The sequence below is a fragment of the Narcine bancroftii genome, chromosome 1 (assembly GCF_036971445.1).
Source record: "Narcine bancroftii isolate sNarBan1 chromosome 1, sNarBan1.hap1, whole genome shotgun sequence".
In the NCBI taxonomy this organism is placed as follows: Eukaryota; Metazoa; Chordata; class Chondrichthyes; order Torpediniformes; family Narcinidae; genus Narcine; species Narcine bancroftii.
Window position 1 is genome coordinate 337,639,890 of NC_091469.1, and position 22,356 is coordinate 337,662,245.

A 22,356-nucleotide genomic window follows, 5' to 3' on the forward strand; every position below is an offset into this window, starting at 1 on the left:
GATCTCCTTGAATTGGATACCAGCTGATATGCAATGGCAATATCTCCATGAATTCCCTGCTGGTTGTAATGTTTGACAAATGATTAACATAGCATACAGAGCTCTGGTGCAGTCAGACGTGGGGAATTGCAAGGTGAAAATATGCCTACTGAAAACAGCAGTTTCTTCCACATTTAATCTACATCAATCCCAAAGCAAACAAAACTGACATGAAAAATTGTTGCAGCTCATCCAGAGGAAAGACATTATTCAGAGTAAACTGTATTTCCCATCATGTTATTTGCAAATTATAGGTGAGGTGAAGCATGATAATGCCCCTCAGTAACTTAATGGATCAGAATATACTACTGGCTAGCTGGTGCTTCTGTAGAGAATCATTAGTTTGAAGCAATGCCTGTGGATTCCCATATCTGCTCAAAGCAACACTAAAATTAAGAAAGTCCTGCAGGTTAAATGTACACTTACTATTTTTTACTCAACTGCTAAACTCGCGTTTGAGTTCAAGGGTTTTTATATGTCTTTGGTCCTATAAGGTGATATATTTTAAACTTTTCATTAACCATAAGACTGTAAGTCTGCTCTACTATTTGAATCATGGTTGAAGTATTTTTCCTCTCAGGCCCATTCTCTTGCCTTCTCTGCATAACCTTTGACACCCTTCCTCATCAAGAATCTATCAACCTCCGCTTTAAATCTACACAATGACTTAGCCTCCACAACCATCTGTTGTAACAAATTCCATAGACTCACCACCCTCTGGAAGAAGAAATTTCTCCATATCTCAGTGCTGATGTACGTCCTTTTTCTGAGTCTGTACAGACTCTCCTACTGCTGAAAAGATCTCCACGTCCACTCCATCCAATCCTTTCAATAGACATAGGTTTTAAAGAGAATCCCCCCTTATCTAAATTCCAGTGAATACAGGCCATATCATTAAACACTCTTCATAAGTTAATCCTGTCATCTTCCTTATCTAAACTCCAGCGAATACAGGCCATGAGTCACTAAACACTCTTCATACGTTAATCCTGTCACCTTCAGAATTACAATTGTAAGCATTCTCTGGACCCCCTCTAAAGCCAACACATTCTTCCTGAGATATGGGGCCAAAAACTGCTCACAATACTCCAAATTTGGTCTTGTAGCGGCTCACTGGAGGCTTAATCGAACCGGTTCGGGAGATTCATGATACCACAATGTGATGATGTCATTTGGAATGCGCAGGATTTTAAAAGCTGCATGTGACTATTTGAGTAAATGACTTTTACTGAACTTTGACTCCACTACATCTGATTATTTTTGCGTTTTTTTATTTCGCACTGTGACACAATTGCGACATTGGTGAACCTGAAGGGCCCAAATAGATTTTGGACTCAACATGAACAATGCAGTTGTTTCATTCAAACTGCCTGTCCTTTGGACCATGCAACCTGAAGTTTGGTTTGGACAGGCTGAGGCGCAGTTCCACATTCGCAATATAGAAGTGGATGCCACTAAATACTATAATGTGGCGAGCTCCCCGACCAGGACAAGACCGGTCAAGTAATGGATTTCCTTTGGGACCCACCAGCTCTCAGCAAATACCTAAAAGCCTTCCATCTCTGTATTTATGGTCTCTCACAGCACGAGTGAGCTGCACAGCTCCTTTATATTGACTGTCTGAGGGATGGCGCCCCTTCGGAGTTAATGAATGACATGTTGGCACTGACAGAGAGCGATGGGCCTTTCTTGCTTGCTCTTTGAGCAGTTGTTTTTGCAGTGGTTCCCAACCTTTTTTACCAAGGCCCAACTTTAAATTTTCAAAAAATATATGCCCCACTATTAGTGGAAAAAAGTTATATATTCAAAAGAAGTTTTAATTAAATAATTCACTGCAAGTGTATTTCAATGCAATTAAGTTTGGGAATACACTGGAAGACATATTACATATTAGGCTACCTCTTCAATATGTCAACCATCTCAAACACACATTCAACACTTGTCATCACTTCAGTGGGAACCTTGGCTCTGATGCTGCCTGAAGATATTTTTTTGATTTTGTTAGTTTCAACCTCAAATCTCCAAGTTTTGTAATTTCCAGTCGGTTTCTCTTTGCTTGTAGCAAATCATTAACAGCAGTGAAGCCTCATTCTACTAAATAAGATGATGGAAAATGTTTCAATAGTTCCCTTGCTAAAGTAGTCAAGTTAGGGTATTTCATTTCAATCTCATTAGACGGTCACATCATGGTTCCTTTCACATTGAACAGAGTTTTCATAGATTCATCATGTTGCAGCTCAGATAACTCCTTTTGGTATTGGACTGGAACTTCAAACAAATCCACCAGCAATGGCTGAGTTAACCAAGAGGGAAAATCCATCGCCTTTAAATCACAAAATCTATATTTGAAGTGTGAAGTACCATTTGATGAAGTAGACAAAGATGATGTGGTCAAACAATAATCATGGCTTTTATTAGCAGAAACTCATGGTACAATAATGAAAGACAATAGGTGCACATACAGTTATATCCAAGGGGAGTGTCCTTAACAGTAGAGATAATGCACAGCCAATGTTAGTACAGCAAGGCTCGCCAGAGGGGAGACAGGCAGCTTGGCAGACATTCACCACAAAGTGGTAACCAATATTTTGAAATGGTCAACAATTACATTTGTAGCAGCATTAGTTACCTCACACATTCAACCAAGAGAATTGACTGAAACTTCTTGCAGAAATATTCCTTTGGTATAATTCTAGAAGTGTCATGAATCCAAATATGTTTGTTTTTGCTTCAACAAACATCATATTTGCTACTTGGAGTTGCTTGTTCAATGTACATAGTTTCTCAAATATGTCCATCAAGTCACTCTCATAAGCTTTGCCCTCTTGTTAGCAAGAACTTAATTTCAGGTTAGTCTTTCAAAAACTCACTGAGGAGATCAAACAATTCCATAAACCTTTTGAAGCCGTTTCCCTTTGACAACCTCCTTTCTTCAGTGTGAAGCAACAATCCCATACAAGTTCTTCATTTTTATCGACACAAAACTGCTTAAATAGATGTTCACATTTGGCATTAGCTTTGATGGCATTGATACACTTGATCGCAGAATGCAGTATCTTGTGTAGAACATGGGAAACTTTCTCATCAACTGATACATGATCAATTGCACAAAGATTGAAGTTACCAAAACTGAAGGCTTTTATTTGCAAGAGATGGACAGCATCCCTGTGCTGGTCATTCACACTGACCTAGCCTCGAAATGGGGTCAGGCTTGTGGCATGGCAGCATTTATGATGAAGGAAGGGGAGAAGTCACAAGCCAGCCAGTGAGAGGAGGGTCAACCAGGAAAGATCATGTAATTTACATATGACAAATATGTACAAAAGTGGTTTCACCATATTCACACCCTCTTTTAAAAGAAATTCCCCAGGTGTGTGGTGTGGTCAGCCAACCTTCATAAGTTCAGTCTGTGTGACCAGCGAGGCCTTGTGTGGTGATCCATAGCAGTCTCCATTGGTTTCAGCTGATCCATCCCGGTTGGCCCAGCAGAGGTACATGACTCGGGCAGAGGGTGTGTGTGTGTGTGTGTGTGTGTGTGTGTGTGTGTGTGTGTGTGTGTGTGTGTGTGTGTGTGTGTGTGTGTGTGTGTGTGTGTGTGTGTGTGTGTGTGTGTGTGTGTGTGTGTGTGTGGACTGTCAGGTTGGCAAGGGTAGTGAGGATTGAGAAGTAGGGCCCTGGAGGGCTAGGGGGGCATAACTGTCAGCTGGTTGAGAGGGTCCATAAACTCCTACTTGTGCCAGGTCCTGGATAGATATCATGCCCTCGCATCCATCCGGGAATGCCATGTAAGCATACAGTGTGTGTGCGTGGAGCAACTGCACCCTCTCGACCAAAGGGTCAGACTTGTGTGTCCTTGCATACCTAAGGAGTAGCACCAGCCTGGGGAATGTCAGCCAGGTAGGTAAGGTGGTTCCTGATGCCAATCACCTGGGGAATGTATATAGTCTCTCATGTTGGTGGCCATACACAGGAGGGACCGGATTACGTGGAGCACTTCTGTGAGAACCTCTTGCCAGTGGGGGACAGGGAGGCTCTTGGTCTTTAAGGCCAGTAGTACTGCCTTCCATACTGTGCCATTCTCCTCCTCCACCTGTGTGGTGAATCTCTGCTGAGTTCTCAGTCTTCCTTTCAGCTAGCCTTGCCTTACTGACATTGGCCATGTATTATCTGTACCATTAAAGACATTCCCCTTGGGTATAACTGTGTCTGCACCCATTGACTTTCATTATTGTACCATTAGTTTCTGCTAATAAAAGCCATGATTATTGTTTGACTACATCATCTTTGTCTACTTTATTAACTGGCACTTTAATCTGGCCATTCCCTTTGGGGTTATAACTGGTGGTCTGGCTAGAGGCAATGCCCTTGGACAGCAAATGTTGATGCAGCTTTTCGCGCATGAAGGATGAACCCTATCACTAGGGACAAAACAGGGGTATTTGAAAATGGTGAATAGGTTGTTCAGAGCCTTTATGATGGTAGCTGCAGTCATATCCAAGCAAGGGATGGCAAAGGGGAACCGTGAGTACTCATTGATGATGTTGATGAAGAAAACATTGCGGTTCATGGAGGGTAGGGGTCCTTTGAAGTCCATGCTTAGACATTTAAAGGGGCGAGTGGCCTTGATCAGGTTGGGCTGGTAGAAGTTCAGTTTGCACTCCTCACAGACCTGGCAATTTCTGGTTCGCATCCTGATGCCCTGGGGGAGATTACGGCCCTGGATGAAATTTTAAAAATTAGTGATCCCTGGGTGGCAGAGGTCATCATACAGTGCTTACAATCGGTCCATCTGTGCACTGATGCAAGTCCCCTGAGACAGGACATCTGAGGTCGCATTGACCTTTCCGGGCCGGCAACATATGTCATAATTGTAGATGGAGAGTTCAATCCTCCACCTCAGAATTTTATAATTTTTGATTTTACCACACTGCTGGCTGTTAAACATGAAAGCAACTGCCTGTTGGTCAGTCAGCAGGGTAAAATCTTACTGGCGAGATAATGTCTCTAGTGCCGCACTGCTTCAGCAGTAGCCTGGGTCTCTTTCTCAATGGAGATACTAGGCAAAGAGGTGCATGTTCATCGTTTATAGGAGGTATAAACCCAAATTTCAACATCTTCACTGAATGTTGACAAACCTTTTGCTTGCTTGGTCTGCTCATTTGAATATACAACAGCGCAAGCTCCTTGAAACAGATTAATATTTTATTATGTTTTAGAATTGAAAAATATAATAAAAGTAATGATCGAATCAAAGAAAGAATACTGACCCTAAAAAAAAAACATGAAAAAAACATTAGTGTGGTTACTGACATTCTTTTCTTGCAGAGTGCATCAAAACTGTGCTAGCCTTGTGCTTTACTTTCTGGGGTCCTGATATTTTTCCGATTTTGGCATCCCCCTCAGGCTGGTGCCTGGGCCAACACCCCCCCCCCCCATTAATACAAAGATACATGTAGATACAGGTCTCACTTACTACTGAACTGAAAAAGTAAAGGGGTATGGATGAAGACATGATTGTTGAAATAATTTGCAATCCTCATCGCCAATAATGTAATTTGGAATGGATGATAATAAGATCGGTCATAAAAAAAATTAATCATAATGTTAACTGAGGATAACGACAGTTAAAATAAGAAAAATAACAGAGAAACATCGGAAGAGCAAAAACGTGTTATGAAAATAAAAAGAACAAAGTGATTTTACTTGGAAGTTACCACAATTATGTCGTACTGACAGTGTTACAAAGTCACATCTTTCACACCAACATAACGAGTTTATTTTTCAAACCAATTTTTAAATTATTTCCCAAAATATTCCTACACCCTACTAAAATATTCTTAAGCCCCACTCCCCACCAAAATATTCCCACATTCCACCAATGGGGCATACCTTGAGAATCTGTTTTAAAGTATATGCCAAAAGACTTCCACCTCATGTTGGTTGACGAGGACTTTGATAACAGTGGCCACCCGTGCAGACATTCGTGTGAAAGAGCAAGGAAGAAGGCCCAAAAAACTTAGTGCTGCATCACATGAGTATCAGCAACAAGGACACATGATCCCCCCCCAGACAAGCATGACTCCATGACAATGACTACAGTGGCCTACTCTAAATCTGGGATGAACTCTCCAAGCATAAATTTCTAGTCAATGTGGGTGCAGAGGTTAGTGTTCTTCCTCCTTCAGACTTTGACCTCTGAACCAGAAGTGTGAGTCTGTTGCTCACTCCAATGAATAACAATACAATTTGAACATTTGCAACATGGAGTATACCCCTGAAATTCAGTGACAATAAGTTCATATGGAAGTTCATTCTTGCTGCTGTGTACGGGCCATTGCTAGATGCCAATTTCCTCAGAGCCCACTCACTGATGGTGGAATTAAAGGACATCGGTTGGTGAACATCACGACGTTCCAGACTTACCATCTTGGAAAAGCCAAACTACCTGTCCCGCACCTCGACGCCGTGGAGTACTTGAAGAATGAATTCACCTAACTTCTTGTGGAGTTTCCAGACATTGTCACTCCCCAGTTCTCCACTGTTACACCCAAACATGGCATCGCACACCACATCCTCACCCAAGGACCTCCTCTACATGCCCATGCCCGACACCTGCCACCTGACAAGTTGCGGCTTGCACAACAAGAGTTCCAGAAAATGGAGGAAATTGGAACCTTATGCAGATCTGAAAGCCCATGGGCTTCACTGCTACATATGGTGCCCAAAGCTATGGGAGCCTGGTGACCCTGTAGGGATTACAGGCATCTCAATGATGCTACCACTGCAGACCACTACCCTGTGCCCCATATACAGGACTTTACAGCTAATCTTCATGGGACCAGGATATTGTCTAAAATTGACTTCGTGTGTGTGTACTACCAAATACCTGTAAATGCGGAGGATGTGCCCAAGACCGCCATCATTACACCATTCATCCTCTTCGAATTTTTGAGAATACCTTTTGGGCTCAAAAATGCTGCACAAACATTCCAGTGACTAATGGACACAGTGGGGCGTGGTATGGACTTCCTTTTTGTATATTTGGATGACATTCTCATCACCAGCCACTCCCACAAAGAGCACCTGCAGCATCTATCTTTCTTCTGCTGACGTCTACAGGAGTTCAGGCTAACTGTGAAGCCTGTCAAATACAGACATCAGATCAGCAACTGGGGTGTCGTTCCATTGCCTAGCAGTGTGTGGACACCATCCTCAGATTCACAAGGTTCGATATGATCGAAGGTCTCCAGGAATTTGTGGGGATGGTCAATTTCTATCGCCGCTTTCTATCCTCTGTAGCTCATATTATAAAACCCTCTTTGACTTCATATCCAGTAGTACCAAAGAAGTCGAGTGGAGAAAGAGATGCATTCCAGTAGCATTCCAGCAGACCAAAAATACCCTGGTGAAGGCAATATTGCTGATCCTTCCACAAATGGATGCACCATCCGCCTTGACAATAGACACATCCAATGTGGCAATAGGTGGGATCTTGGAACAGTACACAAATGGACAATGGAAGCCTCTAGCATTTTTTAGTAGGCACCTCCACCCTCCGGAAACAAAATACAGCACATTTGCTAGGGAATTCCTGGCACTCTACCTAGCAGCCAGACACTTCTGCTATTATTTGTAAGGCAGGGACTTCACAGTTTTTACTGACCACAAGCCATTAACATTCGCCTTCGCAAAGACATCAGATCCCTGGTCAGCCCACCAGCAATACCATCTACCTTACGTATCTGAGTTGTCAACCATGATTAAAGATAGCTCTGGTAAGAGTAATGTGGTGGCTGATGCTCCTCCATTCAAGCAGTATGTAAATTCCATATAGCTATTGCTTTAAAAAGTAAACATTCTGCTGTGGCAGTGCACATCCTCATAGTGAACTGACTCCGCTTGTATCGCCATGTGGCAGGGCAGACATCGGGAAATGGCGTCGTCAGAGGTTTCTCTCTGACTCCAGCATCCCTTCCAACGTGCACCCTGGGCAGTGATTATGATGTCACAATGCACCAGGTGACTAAGCTCATGCTGCCCTTAAATGGGCATGCTGAATTTGAATAAAAACTGTCATTAACGATCCTCAACGTTGTGGCCGTGTTTCTTCCACTGCTCCGATGAGCCCAGACATTTTTCTGGACTCAAAACACCATGAATTAAGCAGAAGTTAATGCTGTCTCCATCAAGCTTCCCCCCTTTTGGACCCAACAACCGAGAATGTGGTTTGGGCGGGTGGAACATAATTTCAACTCCACAACATCTCCTCAGATACCACGATGTTCTATCATGTCATGAGTGCTCTGGACCAAGATACAACATCATCCACCACCCCCTGGCTATGGACAAGTACACTGCCCTCAAAGACCTGCTGCTTAGAACTTTCAGGCTACCTCCCCAGCAATCGGTTTCCAGGCTCCTTCACCTAGATGGGCTTGGGGACCGTAGTCCGTCAGCACTGATGGACAAAATGCTGGCCCTGGCAGCAGACCACAAGCCTTGTTTTCTCTTCTGCCAGATATTCCTGGAACAGATGCCAGAGGATATCTAGCTGTTCCTCACAGATGAAGACTTCTAAAACCCGAGGAGAGCAGCAGCCCGTGCGGATGCCCTTTGGCGCACGAAGAGGGGGAATGAGGCAGCCCTCAACCAGGTGGCATGACCAGGATCCAGCTGACCACAAGCCACTCCCAAGACCAAGCCAGAGGAGGGTCGGTCGACCTGGTGTTTCTACCACCAGTGCTGGGGAGTGCAAGCCTGTAAGTTCCGCCACCCCTGCAGGTTTCAGGGAAACGACCAGGCCAGTCACCGTTGATGGCTGTGACAGCTGGCCACACAAACAGCCTCAAACCAGCCATTGATTCCCGGTGGACACAGGGGCTGAGCTCAGCGTCCTTCCCCCTATAGCATTAAAGACTCACACCCGATCTCGAGGTCCAACCCTGAGGTGGCCAACAGCTCCACCATCAGGACCTACGGCACCCACAGGGCACAGATCCAGATCAGGAAGGAGAAGTTCCACTGGAGATTCATCCTAGCCTCTGTGGGCACCGTGCTGTTAGGGGCCGACTTCCTCAGAGCTCACGGCCTACTGGTTGACATGAAGGGAAAAAGGCTGTTCAATGCCCGAATATTCCACTCCACCCAATTGGACATAGCAGAAGCACACAGGCCCGAACTCACCGCCGTAGCCACCACCAGGGACGAGTTTGATGAGATCCTCCATGAATTCTCCACCATCTTAGAGCCATGGTTCAATGCTGCCCAGCCCCAGCATGGAGTCTTCCACCACATTGCCACACAGGGCTACCTGCTGCATGCTAGACCCAGATAGCTGCTGCCCAAGAAGCTCCAGCAGGCAAAGTAGGAGCTCTCCATGCTCCAGGAACTAGGAATCATCCGGTGCTTGGACAGCACCTGGGCATCGCTGCTCCATATGGTCCCAAAACTCTCCGGGGGATGGAGACCATGTGGGGACTACTGTTGGTTGAACAACACAACCACCCCCGACAGAAACACAGTGCCCCACATACAGGACTTCTCCACCAACCTCCATAGTGCATGGGTCTTCTCCAAAGCGGACCTCATGCAGGGATATCATCAGATCCCGGTGCATCAAGATGATGTGGGTAAGATGGCCATTATCACCCCTTTCGGCCTCTTCAAGCTCCTGCGTATGCTCTTTGGTCTAAAGAACGCGGCCCAAACATTCCAGCGCTTCATGGACATGGTTGGAAAAGACCTGGACTTGGTATTCATTTACCTGCACAATATTCTCATCGCCAGTTGCAAAGCCCACCTCCGCATTCTCTTTGCCCACTGGCGGACTTCCGCCTCACAGTCAATGCGGGCAAATGCCAGTTCAGCAAGGAGTCCCTCCAGTTCCTGGGGCACACCATTTCAGTGGCTGTGGCTATGCAGGTGCCAGAAAAGGTAGTGGCTGTTCAATGATTTCCCAAACACTCCACCCTGAAAGGCCTCCAAGAATTTGTGGGGATGGTGACTTTTACCATCGTTTCATTCTCAGAGCCACGTGCACCATGCGCCCATTGTTTGCGCTCATGGCCACCAAAGAAAAGATTTTATCGTGGTCAGAGGAGGCAGACAGGGCACTCATCGCTACATGGAGGCTCTAGCTAGTGCCATGCTGCTGGTGCACCCGCGGCCGGAGGCGCACACGGTGAACTCCGTGGACACCTCAGCTACAGCAGTGGAGGAGGGGAGGTTCTGGAACAGTGGTTCAATGGACAATGGCGCCCACTGGCCTTTTTAAGCAAGCAGCTGTGCCCGCCGGAGCTCAAATATAGCACCTTCGAACGGGAGCTCCTTGCACTGTATTTGGCCATCCGCCATTTCCGCTACTTCCTTGAGGGCAAGCTGTTCACAGTCTACACGGATCACAAGCACTGGCGATGGCCAAGGATCCATGGTCCGCCAGACAGTACCATCACCTCTCGTACGTGTCTGAGTTCATGACCGACGTCTGACACAGGGTCGGCAAGGACAATGTAGTGGTGGATGCGCTCTCCCGTACAGCCATCAACACTCTTGCGCCCGTCCTGGATTACAAGCAACTGGCTAAGGCACAGAGGAACAATGTTGAGATGCGGGCCTTGCAGACTGCCATCTCAGGCCTCAAATTCAAGGATGTCCGGGTGCTCAGCAGCATCTCAACAGGCATGCCACACCCGGTGGTCCTGCCACAATGGAGGGTGAAGTTCTTCAGTCTGATCCACGACCTCACTCACCCAGCAGTAAAGATAACCGTGCGGATGGTCGTGGAGCGGTTTGTGTGGCACAGGCTGAAGAAGGATGTGGCGGAACTGGCCAGGAACTGTACCAGGTGCCAGACTTCTAAGTTCCAGTGACACATGCGAGCACCCATCCAGAACTTCGACCCGGCAGGACGCAGATTTGGACACATCCACGTTGATGTCGTTGGGCCACTGCCGATGTCCAAGGAGGCTCGTTACCTCCTCACGGTGGTGGATCAGGCCACAAGGTGGCCGGAAGCCATCCCGATTAAGGAGGCCTCCGTGGAGACGTGTGCCGGGACACTGGTTAGCCAACGGATCGCCCGTTTCAGAGTCCCGGCGCACTTCACCAGCGACAGAGGGGCACAGTTCACATCTGCCCTGTGGATTCGGATGGTGAAGCTCCTGGGGGTCATGCTCCACCACACCACAGCATACCACCCGCAGTCCAATGGGTTGGTGGAGAGGTTCCACAGGCACCTGAAGGCATCGCTTATGGCCAGGCACTCCGGACCAGACTTGGCGGACGAACTACCCTGTGTCCTCCTCGGGATTAGGATTGTACCCAAGGAGGACCTGCAGGCCTCAGCATCGTAGATGAATTAGCTGTGGAAATTGAGATAAACAAATATGATTTGATTGGGATTACAGAAATATGGCTGCAGGGTGGGCAAGCCTGGGAACTTAACATCCCGGGGTATACGATATTTAGGAGGGATCGGCAAGAAAGAAAAGGGGGTGGGGTAGTATTGATGGTGAGAGAAGGGACCGACACGATTGACAGAAAGGATATCAACTCGGAAGATGCAGAATCTATATGGGTAGAACTGAGGAATAGCAAGGGGCGGAAAACGTTAGTGGGGGTGGTATATAGGCCTCCAAATAGTAGTGTAGAGGTGAGGGAAGGCATTAATAGAGAAATTAGAAAAGCGTGCAATAAGGGAACAGCTGTCATCATGGGAGACTTAAATTTGCATATAGATTGGACTAGCCAAATTAGTAAAAATACTGAGGAGGAATTCCTTGAATGTTTACGGGATGGTTATCTAGACCAATATGTCAAGGAACCAACTCAGGAGCAGGCCATTTTAGATTGGGTATTATGCAATGATAAGGGGCTAATCAACAATCTTGTTGTACGAGGCCCTTTGGGTAGGAGCGATCACAATATGATCGAATTCTCACTCGACATGGAGAGTGATAAAATTAAAACCGAGACTAAGGTCCTGAATTTAAATAAAGGGAATTATGATAGTATGAGACGGGAGTTGAGTAAGATTGATTGAGTGGTGTTTTTGGGGGAGTTGACTGTGGATAGACAATGGAAAACATTCACAGATCTAATGGAGAAATTGCAAAAATCATTTATATCGGTTTGGCATAAAAATAAACCAAAAAAGGTGACTCAACCGTGGATAACAAGGGAAATTAGAGACAGCATTAGGTCCAAAGAGAGAGCATATCAATTGGCCAAAAAAAGTACCACAACCGAAGACTGGGAGCAGTTCAAGATGCACCAAAGGAGGATGAAGGGATTAATCAAGAGAGCAAAAAAAATTACAAAAGTAAGCTTGCGGCAAATATAAAAACCGACTGCAAAAGCTTTGATAAATATGTCAAGAGGAAAAGATTGGTGAAATCCAGAGTAGGTCTCTTGCAGTCAGAATCAGGGAAATATATAATGGGGAATAAGGAAATGGCAGACTAATTAAATTCTTACTTTAGTTCTGTTTTTACAAGAGAGGATACAAATAACCTCCCAAGGATGTTGGGAAACATAGAGACTAATGGAAGGGAGGAACTGAAAGAAATCAGTATCTCTAAGGACATGGTCTTGGGGAAATTGATGGGATTGAAGGCAGATAAATCCCAAGGGCCTGATAATCTACATCCTAGGGTACTTAAGGAAGTGGCCATTCAGATAGCAGATGCTTGAAGAATTATTTTCCAGAACTCGATAGACTCAGGATCAGTACCCATGGATTGGAGGGTAGCTAATGTTACCCCACTATTTAAAAAGGGGGGTAGTGAAAAAGTGGGGAATTATAGGCCGGTGAGCCTTACATCAGTAGTGGGCAAAATGATGGAATCCATTATTAAGGATGTAATAGCGGAGCATATGACTGGCAGAGAAGGGATCGGACGGAGTCAACATGGATTTACAAAAGGTAAATCATGCTTGACAAATCTTTTTGAATTCTTTGAGATGGTGACAGGTAAAATAGATGGGGGAGAGTCAGTGGATGTGGTGTACCTGGTCTTCCAAAAGGCCTTCGATAAGGTCCCGCATAAACGACTGGCTTCCAAAATCAAGGCTCATGGGATTGGGGGCAAAGTATTGATGTGGTTTGAGAACTGGCTGGCAGGTAGAAGACAGAGAGTTGGGATAAATGGCTCGTTTTCAGAGTGGCAGGCGGTGACCAGTGGGGTGCCACAGCTGGGACCCCAGCTGTTCACAATTTACATTAATGATCTGGATGAGGGGATTGGATGTAATATCTCTAAATTTGCAGACGACACTAAGCTAGGAGGGATTGTGTGCACTGAAGAGGGGGTCAGGAAGCTCTAGTGTGATTTGGATAAATTGGGGGACTGGGCAGATACATGGCAAATGCACTACAATGTGGATAAATGTGAGGTTATCCACTTTGGTAATACAAACCCGAGGGCAGATTACTATTTAAATGGCAATAGATTAAGAGATGGGGAAGTGCAGAGAGACCTAGGGGTACTTGTACACCAGTCTCTGAAGGCAAGCATGCAGCTACAGCAGGCGGTTAAAAAGGCAAATGGTATGTTGGCCTTCATATCAAGAGGATTTGAGCACAGGAACAAGGATACCTTACTGCAGCTGTACAGGGCCTTGGTGAGACCACACCTGGAGTATTGTGTGCAGTTTTGGTCACCTTATCTAAGGAAGGATGTTCTTGCAATGGAGGGAGTGCAGAGGCGATTCACCAGGCTGATACCTGGAATGGCAGGAATGACTTATGAGGAAAGATTGCGCAAATTGGGATTGTACTCGCTGGAGTTTAGAAGATTGAGAGGGGATCTCATAGAGACATATAAAATTCTGGCAGGTCTGGACAGAATGGATGCAGATGGGATGTTTCCAATGATGGGAAAATCCAGAACCCGGGGCCATGGTTTGAGGATAATAGGCAAACCATTTAGGACCGAGATGAGGAGGAATTTCTTTACCCAGAGGGTGGTGAATCTGTGGAATTCATTGCCACAGAGAGCAGTGGAGGCAGGTTCATTAAGAGGGAATTAGATATATTTCTTCAGTATAAGGGTATTAAAGGTTACGGAGAGAAGGTGGGGACGGGGTACTGAACTTTAAGATCAGCCATGATCTCGTTGAATGGCGGAGCAGGCTCGAAGGGTCGAATGACCTACTCCTGCTCCTATCTTCTATGTTTTCTATGTTTTCTAGATGGTCTATGATGCACCGTTTTCCATGCCGGGTGAGTTTTGCGGCACAGACCCTGACACCATGAACTCTGACAAAAACCTGCTGGCGGACCTACGCAGGACACTGGCCTCCCTGGCACTCCCACCCTGGCATGCCATGGCACTCGGCCGTTTCATCTCTCCAAAGAGCTGGACTCAGCCCAGTTCTTTTTCATGTGGAGGGGACCACAAGGTGCACCACTACAGTGACCGTATGAGGAGCCTTACAAAGTCTTGCACCGGTCAGGCGGAACCTTCACCCTGAACGTTGAGGGGAGAGAGGAACTTTTTATGGTGGACTGCCTGAAGGCGGCCCATCTAGACATCATAGCCAGTGCAGACGCCACGCCCAAGCGCCGGGGTCGGCCACCAAAGCGACAGGACGTGTGGCTGGTTCTGTGGGAGGTTTGTGTGGTGGGGCACATCCTCATGATGAACCGGCCCCACTTGTATCTCCCCGTGGTGGGGCAGCCATGGGGAAATCGTGTCATCAGAGGATTCTCTCTGACTCCAGCATCCCTTCCAGCGCGCAACCTGGGCAGCGATTATGATGTCACAATGCACCAGGTGACTGAGCTCATGCTGCCCTCAACATGGTGGCCGTGTTTCTTCCACTGCTCACACCGCTACACTGCTTTGAATAGAGAAGGATGAAAGAAGGAATATGGACTGGGTTAGATGGAAGGGAAGAGAATTAAAATTAGGACGAAGAGGTGAAACTGGCCAATGGGGTGATTAAAGAAGGAAGGTTATAGTGCATAACAGCAATAATTGTTGAATAGTGCCAACAGGAGAGTTGGTATCAATATACGAAAGACTGGGTGACTTCCTGTGAAGGAACTGGTGACACTGAGGGCAGAAATTGATCTTGGCAAAGATATATACTGTGTGCCTTTGGATATTGCATTTTTCTTTAAGAGACAGCAACACCATTTATCCATTGTTCCAGGAGAACTATATATTTTATTCACATTCATAAGAATATAAGAAATAGGAGCAGGAGTGAGCCATCTGGCCTGTCAAGCCTGTTCTGCCATTTAATAAGATCATGGCTGATCTGATCATTGTCTCAACTCCACCTCCCTGGCTCAACTGCTTCCCTGAGCAGAGAATTCCACAGATTCACTACTCTCTGCGAAAAAAAAATTTCCTCATCTCTGTCCTAAATCTTCTCCCCTGAATCTTAAGGCTCTGTCCCCTGGTTCTGGTCTCACCTACCAGTGAAAACAATTTTCCTGCCTTTGTTTAATCTATCCCTGTCATAATTTTATATGTTTCTATAACATTTCTCATTCTTCTGAATTCAAGTGAGTATAAACCAGGCGATTTAGTCTCTCCTTGTAGGTCATCCCCCTCATCTCCAGGAACAACCTGGTGAACCTCCTCTGCACTGCCTCCAAGGCCAGTATATCCTTCCTTAAATATGGAGACCAGAACGGCACACTGCACTCCAAGTGCGGCCTCACTAGTACCTTATCTAGTTGCAGCATGACCTCCCTGCTCTTGAATTCAATTCCTCTAGCAATGAAGGCCAACATTCCATTTGCCTTCTTAATAACCTTTTGTACCTGCAACCCAACATTTTGCAACTCATGGACAAGCACTCCCAAGTCCTTCTGCACAACAGCATACTGCAGTTTTTCACCATTTAAATAATAATCTGCTCATCTATTTTTTCATACCAAAGTGGATGACCTCACATTTACTAATGTTGTACTCCATCTTCCAGAACCGTTGCCCACTCACCTAACTTAACTAAATCCTTCTGCAGTCTCTCCGCATCCTCTGTCAAATTTGCTTTTCTACTCAATTTAGTATCATCCGCAAACTTGGTTCTGTCCCCGCTTCTAAATCACCAATGTAAATGGTGAACAGATGCGGTCCCACTACCGACCCCTGCAGCAGCCCACTCACCACTGTCTGCCAATCAGAAAAAAATCCATTTATCCTGACTCTCTGCCTTCTGTCAGTTAACCAATCCTCAATCCATGCCAAAATACTTCCCCCAACTGCTTATTGATAAGTTTCTTGTGTCACACCTTATCAAACAACTTCTGGAAATCCAAATATACCTCGACCTGTTCCCCTCTATCATCTGCACCCATTATATCCTCAAAGATATCCAGTAAGTTTGTCAAAAAGACCTGCCCTTTCTGAATCCATGCTGAATCTGCCTGATGGAACCCCTTTGTTCTAAATGTCTCACTATTTCATCCTTAATGACAGCTTCAAGCATTTTCACGACTACAGACATTAAGCTAATTGGCCAATAGTTACCTACCTTCTGCCTACATCCCTTTTTAAAAAAGTGGTGTGACATTTGCTGTTTTCCAATCTTCCAAGACATGCCTACCAATGCATCGACTATATATCCCACCAGTTCCTTTAGTATTCAGCTTGTGTGAATATGAATCTCAGATGTGTTCTATATCTTGCAATAAATTCAGAAATGAGTACTACCGTATATTTTTCTGTATAAGTTTACCTCTGTATAAGTCGACCCCACCCCCCCCCACTCCTTTCAGCCTCATCTTAAGTGTATAAGTTGACCCCTAATTTCTTGCTGTCTGAAATGCCCCGTTGACCAACATATAAGTTAACCCCCAAAGTTCACGATGCATGAGATGGGCCGTTGACCGGCATATACGTTGATCCCCATATATTGTACAGATTGATCTGCTGGGATTGGCTTGAGGTGATTCTACCACAGAGAATCCATCGACACAATGCAGCACACGATGAAAATATGAAGCTGTAGCTAGCTGCTACAAGCTATGGCTCTGCAGAGCCTATAGCATATGAGAACTTATAGCTGCATACAGGTTCACCCAGAAAGAACATGCTGTTCCCAGAAAGAAAGTTGAGTGCAGTTAACACTGAGGTTTATTGGGGTCACAGCCCTGCTTTTATTCTCAAGCTGAGGGGCGTGGTCAAAACCCTCTCAGCACTGAATGGCGTGTTTCTGATCCGCTTTCCCTGATAGGCCTGTTAAGCTCTTTTGGATGTGGCCAATTGGAAGGGTGCACTGCGGGGCCTCGTGCAGCTTGCTAGATCGTCACGTTCGTCCTTCATTTTGTGAGGCCCCGTGGGGGAGGTGCGAAGGGCCACCACAAAGTGAGCTTTCAAACCAACAACTGCATTGCTGCAAGAAAATTTGATGTATATGAGAAGCTGGTAAAAGATTGGAGGAAGAAAGAAGAGACTTTAAGAAAAATACCAAAAAGGCAATGGTCATTAAGAAGAGGAATCACTCGTTGGCCAGAGTTGGAAAATCACATTACAGAATGAGTATGTGAATAGAGGCAAGATTGCTACATAGTCACCTGAAATAAAATAAGAACATTTGCACTGCAGTGGGCCAAGTCACATTCAGATCTCAGTGATAGTTTTGAGACTACAGTAGGCTGGTGCAATCATTTCATGAACAGGAAAAATCTGGTATTACACCAAAAAACAAAAGTGCACAGAAACTACCAAAAGATCTTGATCATAAAGTTATAAGTTTTCACCAGTTTATTATACATACCCAGGAGAAATACAAGTTTTTATTGGCAAGTATCGAAAACGTGGACGAAACCCCCATGAATTCTGACATGATGGGCAATAGAACAGTGGATAAAACTGTGCAAACCAGAAGTACAGGCCAGAAAAGACCAGGTTTACCATGGTTTTATCATGCATGGTGGACAGGACGACGTCAAGACCCATGGAAATCTTCAAACACAAACTTAAACCAAAAATGAAATTCCCTACAAGTATTTTTGTACATTTTCATGAAAAATTATGGATGGATGAAAATTGTGTAAAACTATGGATAGACAATGTTTGTAAAAGGCAGCCAGTGGGTTTATGCAAATAATGGAGTTTGCTGGTCTGAGATATGTTTCATAGCCATTTATCTGAGAACACTAGAAGTAGATTAGCTCTACATAATACTTATATGGCAATTATTCCAGGTGGTTTGACATCTATATTACAACCTCTAGATGTCTGCTTGAACATGCCATTCAAAAACCATGTGCATGAGGGATGGAATACATGGATGTCGAGTGCAGAAAAGTAATTTGCAAACGGTGGGCCAATGTGTGCTGAATCACTGTGTAACTTCATGCTCAAGGCATGGGAAAAAAGTAGAGACTGCGATATAATTGTTTAAAAAGTACGTTATCTCTTGTGCAATTGATGGCATGGAAGATGATTTATTGTGAGACATTGACAATGAATCTAAATATTCCTCAACAGATACAGACTGGGATCCATATGACGACTGTTTAAACAGCGAGAGTATGGATGTGATTGCCACCATCTTTGCTTCTGACAATGATGGCGAGAGTGATTTGAAGGGTTCTAAATGTGTTGTTTTCAGACAATTATAGTGATTTTGAAGGGTGTAAATTGTGTTGTTGTTTTCAATAAAAATCTGTTGTAGTTGAATTTTTTTTGGCTTTTCAAGGGTTGACTTGTACGATGGATCAGTTTTTCAAGGATCAAATCATACAGATTGGATTTTGAGCTGAATTTAAGGCTTCAAAATATATCCGGCATATAAATTGACCCCCATTTTTTGAGGTTTCACCAAAATATATGGTAGATTTCTGACATTTATCCATTTTGAAGTTGGAAATACCTTTTTTAAGTCTGCATTCCACTCAAATTTCTGTATGAATACTTATTTTGTGCACAGCATAACAGAGACAAGGTAAAAATTTATAATTTTTACTAATCTCAGGAAATATTGAAGCATCACATCATCGTGAACTTGGAAATGGCAAAATTATTCTCATTCATTCTGACTTGAATATCCATATTTCACTTGAAAGGTTTAGAATGGGTAAACTCCTCAGCATTTAATATTCCTTTTGTAATTATAATTAATATGATTTTAATGTTTTCAATGTATTCTAACAAGAATGTATTTCAAAATTTCTTCATTTGATGTGAAGTGCTTTGAGATCACCAGAGGTTATGAGGTACAAAATACTTTTGATTCTTACATATTTTATTCATAGCAAACAAACAAATTTTATAATTATCTCCGCTTGTCTGATCTAGACCAAAACATTGCAAGTTAATCTATTTGAAGATGAATAAAAGTATCTGATGGCAGACAGTTAAAAATCAACAGAATTGCAATGTGAGTCAAAAATCCTTAACAAAGGATTCATATATCATAAGATCTACGTTCAAATGGATCAGATCAAATCACTACATGATTTAAGGCTCAACATACCTAAATAAAGCTGTTTATATCTGAACAAGAATGAAGGCCCCATCTCAATGATATAGGCCATCTTTGAACCAAATGAGAAGATGAGTGAATAGGTGGATGGTTGGGGAGAAATGAGCATTTGTAAATAAAAACACACATCTGTTCTTGTACAAATAAAACATTTTTTTTAAATCTGAATCCACTAGAATCTCAATAAATTAGATCAAACTTTACTAGCCCCAATATTATAGTCACCTGTGTGACAGGAACATGCTTTTTTCTTGCAAGTTTACTGGTTCAACATGTTGGTAACAGCTGTCTCAATGCCAAATGGCCTGGGCCAGTACAGGAACTGGACTATTTATTAAAATTCTGCTGCATGGGAGAAGTAGAAGTTCAATCAAAACATAGATAATGAAACTTGGACAAACAACTAAGCTGTATGGCATATTTTCCCTGGCTTCTAAACTTGTCAAATGCTTTGAGTACTTCCGAAGATCATCAATATTCTGATTGATTAGAAAGTATGCAAATACAATTTTTTAATTAAATAAACAAATTAAATTATTAAACATTCAAAAGAATATTTAATTTTGTTTTAAATAATTGAAATCAATCAAGTGAGCCCAATTAGTTCCAGAAGATGTAAATAACAATACTTTAATCCACCTACAGCTATTATTCTCTGTTGAAATTAATGGATTTGCTGCTCCTTCGCTAGGTCCAGAATTGCAAAGATTAAGCAGGCAGATTTCTTATAATGAATGCAGCAAAATTAAAGCACTCCAGACCTGGTGAAGAATGGCCAGCAAATTCACACAGGAGCCTTGAATTTGGTGACATTTCGCATTGGGTTCGAACCCAGAACTATCTTTCATCTTTAACAAGCCATCAGTTCTGATGGATTATGTGTGCATCCTGTGGTCAATTAAACAATCAGTGGTGTCCACCATCCTGGTAGAATCTTATTTTGATTTTGGTGATAGCAAGAAGTTAGGTATCCTACATCAAAGTGCTCACAAAGCATGCAAGATCAATCAAGGTTATAATAAAGATTAAAGTAAGATACTATTGAAAACAGAAAACACTGTCTTTTTTACACTCCATTCCGGGAAATTATCCACAAATTTACAGAACACAATCTGTGAGAAAAGATCAGAATGGAAATAACAGACTCATTCCCATTCCAAAGTTTTATTTCCTTTACCTCTAGAAATTTTTACGGAATGCCTGTGTTTCAATTTGTATTCCTATATGTGAGTTCTTAGACAACGCATGAATGAAGGAAAAGATTCTTTACTATAACATTGTAGTAAACAGCACCATGAGACATGACATGAGGCTGCAAGCCTCCATTACAGATCTAACATATTGCAGTCTCCTGCTCTGTGTCAGCCCCTGCTGGCAGCCAAGTATAATCAAATGGGAGATATAACCCTTAAGGCATTGCTTGTTGCATTGCAACCATGATCACTATCATTACATCTCCCTTTCTAAATACAAAAGTAGCAGACTTTTAACTAACATGTTTTCTTTGTATAATGCTGCAATTTTAATTTTAACACTAAGAATTTACTTTTTCATTATTATCAACATTATTAACATTTTTAAAACTTGTTTTGTTAAGATAACACTACTTCATTCTATAACAGGAGTCTTTAAATTTTCTCATTGAGTCACTTAGGAGGATTCATGTGTCTTGACGATCTCCTGATTGATTGTCCTTGAATATGAGTTGTTGCCTCAGATGGTGTCTTCTCAGTTGTGCATTCAGGTTGTTCAACAGTATCTGTCTTTCCATCCACTGTGGCTGGTCCCATTTGAAGATCTCGATGATTTCTTCGCAAAACAGCACCTTTATCTGTCTGAATGGTGCATGATCTTGGACTTCACTAAGGACCATTCCCTTCTGAGTCCGTAAGTTCATTTTGTCTTTGAGCCTTACTTGGTCACTAATATAAAGTTCCGGTAGGTTTTTTGTTTCTCTGACAAAGTAATACTTTTGCTTTTATTTCTGTTGTTCTTTGAATTTCTTCACCTTCTCCCCTCTTTTGTTTTTACGAGGTTCTCCTGCATGGGTAGGTTTGATCAAAGCCTACGTCCCATAAGAAGTTGAGCTGGTGACACACCACACACACTCGAGAGGCGCTCTGCCGTATACTAGCATGCTCTGGTAGAAGTCTGTTCCACTGTCTTTTGCTTTGTTCATCAGTCTTTTCACTGTCTGTACTGATTTTTCCACTAGTCCATTGCACTGTGAAAAATTAGGACTTGATATGGTGTGTATAAAGTCCCACACTTTGGCGAACTTTAAATTGCAAAACTATGAAGACATCACTTGCCATGCCATGACTGGAGAATATAGTTTTCATACCTGTTATTACAGCATCTGCAGTGATGGTGTTCAGTTTACACACCTCTGGATTTAGGGAGTAATGGTCTGTGACTACCAGGTAGTCCTTCCCTTGATATTCGAATAGGTCAGCGCCTACCTTCTGGTAAGGTCTATATGGTGCTGGGTGTGGCTTTAGTGGTTCTGCAGGATTGCTTGCTTGATATTTCTGGCATATTGTACAGTTTGACACTTAATTTGCTATATCTTTTTTTTTTTTTGTTTTTTTTTAAACTTTATTTATTTGTTCAAAATACAGATAATAAGTAACATATATAACAATGAACAAAGCATGAATGTTATGTTTTATAAATATAAAAAAAAGAAAAAAAAAGAAAAAAAGGAAAGAAACCCCCCCCTCCCTTTCAGCCAACTCTCCTAAGGAGAGCCATAAAGAAAAGAGAAAAAAAAATAAAAGTAAAGCATACATATTAAAATCTAGTCAATAAAAATCAAAATGTAAATATTCTGAATATAACAACCACCTATTATTAAAAAAAACTATAGTT

General features: G+C 43.3%; 1 long non-coding RNA gene across 2 annotated transcripts in view; it reads right to left on the reverse strand.

The window, feature by feature from the left end:
* The window catches only part of LOC138748781 (uncharacterized), a 110,626-nt gene that overhangs the window by 21,343 nt on the left and 66,927 nt on the right, over positions 1 to 22,356 (reverse strand). The window contains exon 1 of one of the 2 annotated variants that reach the window (XR_011348246.1): positions 1,122 to 1,209. The exons of the other annotated variant lie outside the window; for it this stretch is intronic. This is a non-coding gene — a long non-coding RNA (uncharacterized lncRNA). Of the gene's footprint in view, positions 1 to 1,121; positions 1,210 to 22,356 lie in introns of those variants that run through there. 2 annotated transcript variants of the gene reach the window in all.